Source organism: Bidens hawaiensis, unplaced genomic scaffold (assembly GCF_021521415.1).
Source record: "Bidens hawaiensis isolate Kalapana, Puna unplaced genomic scaffold, B.hawaiensis_p1.1 tig00006961_1, whole genome shotgun sequence".
In the NCBI taxonomy this organism is placed as follows: Eukaryota; Viridiplantae; Streptophyta; class Magnoliopsida; order Asterales; family Asteraceae; genus Bidens; species Bidens hawaiensis.
In genome coordinates, this window is record NW_027491477.1 from 68800 (window position 1) to 72474 (window position 3675).

At 37.4% G+C, this 3675-nt stretch overlaps 1 pseudogene across 1 annotated transcript; it reads left to right on the forward strand.

The window, feature by feature from the left end:
* The first annotated feature begins 425 nt into the window (after positions 1 to 425).
* On the forward strand, positions 426 to 3675 carry LOC143633979 (protein CIA1-like; annotated as a pseudogene). Its single transcript, XR_013153766.1, has 10 exons — positions 426 to 714; positions 1124 to 1270; positions 1361 to 1579; positions 1723 to 1787; positions 1863 to 1928; positions 2017 to 2088; positions 2949 to 3011; positions 3172 to 3241; positions 3347 to 3430; positions 3505 to 3675. The product of XR_013153766.1 is annotated as a protein CIA1-like (transcript).

The following is a 3675-nucleotide window of genomic DNA, read 5'->3' on the forward strand; positions in this document are numbered from 1 at the left end:
GGGTGTGGAGGTTTGTTTGTGGCTTCAACCTTTATTTATAAAAGTTCAAAGTTTGAAAAAAAAATTGACCACCACAAACGAGTTTCAAAACCAGAAAACTAACAAGAATGGAGCACTAGGAACCGGGGGGGGGGGGGGTGTTTGCTAGGGCAACCCACTCAAGCTAACACCATGCAAGTTGAATGCTCCATGTTTTTCTAAACGACTAACACACAAAACCATTAACCATACACTTAGACCATGTGTATTCAAAACTAGACACAGGTATTTTCATCGTTTGACGCCTAATCAACTTTTGAGCATTATGTAAAAACTAGGTGTAGTGGAACCCCCCCCCCCCCTAACGCATCTCTCTCACAAGACCCTCATAACTCATGCCACACCAACTCGTTGAAAGTTAAAAAGAAGAATAAAAAAGTAAAGGAAGGACCCGTGGCCGCCACACCACACTCCTTCGCCTCCGATCACGCCTTCCATCACCAACCGCCTTACACCACTTCACCAATTACCATGCCTTCACTGGAACAAGAAGAAGCCTTTAAACTTAGCGAAGTTCAAACTCTTGAAGGTCACAGTGATAGAGTATGGGGCCTTGCTTGGAATCCAGCTACCGGTTCTAACGGTGTACCTGCTATACTCGCTTCTTGTGGCGGAGATAAAACTGTTCGAATCTGGCAACAACGGAGCACTTCCTCGGTTTCCTTTCACTGCAAGGTCTGCTTAATTATGTTATTTAAATTAATTCAATTCCAAGGCATTCACATGTTAATTTTTCATGTTATTTATTCACGTAACACTCATGTGTATTTTTGTTTTGTAGTTTATGATGTTGCTTAAAAAGTATTAGATACCTTTAATGAACAAACATTAGCAGTCGTAAACGTACACATTATTGAATGTTCACGAACATTGAACGAACATGGACTCTGTTTGTGTTCGTGCATTTAGTTAATCGAACGGAACTACTTGTTCGTGTTTGTTCATATGTTAAACGAATGAACATAAACGAACTTCCCGTTGAGTAGTTCACAAACAGTACTGAACGTTCGGTTACTTTACAGACCTAATCATGGCGTACGTGTATTCTTATCAATAAGATTAATAATCTTTGAATTATGTTTAGGCAGTATTAGAAGATAGACATGATCGGACGGTTAGATCTTGTGCTTGGTCACCATCTGGTAAACAACTGGCAACTGCAAGTTTTGATGCCACCACTGCTATTTGGGAAGAGAATGGGAATGACTTTGAAGGTGTGTCCACTTTAGAGGTATATAAATATAATACAAGTAACACTTTCTTAATATTGATGATATTTTACTTATTAAGCAAATGATTATTTGAATGTCGAGTTATATAGGGGCATGAAAATGAAGTTAAAAGTGTCTCATGGAACGCATCTGGTTCACTGCTTGCAACTTGCAGCCGAGACAAATGTGTTTGGATATGAGAAGTTTTACCCGGGAACGACTTTGATTGTGTTTCTGTGCTGACTGGACACGCACAAGATGTCAAAATGGTCCAGTGGCATCCAACTGTTGATGTTTTGTTCTCTTGCAGCTATGATAACACTATTAAGGTAATGCATTTTGTTTTCTAAGCCTTGTGTTTGAACTTGATTTCGACCCCTTTGCTTGTCAAACGGGTCAAAATTGGCCAAAGTATTATTTGATATCATACAACTGGTTTGACAGTAAAAACATATTCACATTGCATTTCCAGGTTTGGGCTGAGGATGGTGATAGTGATGATTGGCAGTGTGTGCAGACTTTAAGCGAGTCAGACAGGTGACAATTTATAACAAATGCTTAAAGTTGTGTCGTCATGTTGGAATCTAATAAATAATATCATAATGATTTCAGTGGGCACACGTCAACTGTATGGGCACTATCTTTTAATGTCACTGGAGATAAAATGGTTACTTGCAGGTATGGTAGTTAAATGTTATGTAGCATCAGTAATCCAGTTACTTATAAGCTAGTTTAACAGCTCAATAATTGCGGATTATATTTGCAGTGATGATCTCACCGTTAAGGTGTGGGGAGTGGATATTACAAGATTACAATCCGGTGATATCAATGCATCTTGGTAAGTACCATGGTTTAAAAAGGCGTTCCGAGGCGCGCCTCGAGGCTTACGCCTCAGCAGCCTCAATAGAAAAACGCCTTAGAGGCTTAGCCTCATAAGGGTATACTGAAACCTAAGCCTCGACCTTTGTGAGGCGGCTTGAGGCGGTCCGAGGCAGTGAGGCGTCGAGGCGAGGCGGTGAGGCTTAATCCTCACTAGAAGTTGTAAAATATGCCAAATTTTTTTATTTCTTGGACTTCTTTTTGTTGAATATGGTATTAATAGAGCTACAAGGCACTTCTCTACTTCCGACGGCTAATTCCGGCGCCGGAAGCATGCCGGAAACCTACCGGAAATTAAGAAGAGTGGCTGCAAGAATAAGTAGAAGCTGCGTGAAGAAGCGTTTTAGCCTTTTAGGTTTAATAAAGTATCGGTATTTTAAAATTTAACCTTCTATCTAACACAAGTTTACATTTAGTCTCTAAAAGTTGTAAACTTTTACATAAAAAGTGTAAAATTAGTGTGTGTACCTTAACATTTAGCCCGTTTATCTTCACTAGTTTATATTTGATCCATAAACTTATAAACTTTTACATAAAATTTATAAAACTAACATTTTTTATTTAGATTATATATACATTCTTAATCTTTTAATATTAAAAGTGTGATTTTTATAGATTATATATATTTTTTTATTTTTTTGTAATTATGTTTCGAGGCTTACGCCTCGGTCCGCCTCGAGAGTCTAACAGAAAACGCTTCGAGGCTCGTTTCCGAATTTTTAAACCTTGGTAAGTACCATACTGATTTATGTATTTATAAAAGGATAATTATTCAGATTGCATGCTATATGATGTATTATGTTTTTTTGGTTTTGGCAGGTGCCACCTTTGCACTATGTCTAGTTATCATGATCGAACTATTTTCTCAGTCCATTGGTCAAGGTAGTTTTTAAATACTTTTATTTTTTTTCCCAAAAAGACATTCAATTGCAACTGTATAAAAGTTCTTTTTATTTTGTATTTCTTGAAAAATTAAGTATGAGAATCAAAATTTTAACATACCAAGCAGATGTTATATATTGTTGTACTGCTCATGTGACAGGGACGGAATAATAGCTACCGGAGCAGCTGATAATGCTATACGTTTATTTGTCGAATCTGAAGATCTTTCGGTAGGCATTTCATATATACCTTTTCAGTTTTGTTTTGTTTTTTACAGATAATTCATTATTTTGACTGGTAATATAATATCACAATCTCTTTTTAACTTGATACAGGTTGATGGACCCTCATATAAGTTGCTCCTTAAGAAAGAAAAGGCGCATGCGATGGACATAAACTCAGTGCGGTGGAGCCCTACGGTAATTCTTGTCATATAATTGCAAATGGGTTGCAATTATTAATTTTGTAATCATATGTGTGGCGTCTTTTGCAGGGTAACATGCTTCTTGCTTCTGCAAGTGATGACGGGACCATTAAAATTTGGAAGTTGGAGTCTATGTAGTGAATATCATATCATTCTTCACGCTCGCATGACAGTTTTTGATATTGTCGAGTGACTGAAACATTACTTGATACTATTTTTTTCCCTTGTTAGAGGACGAAA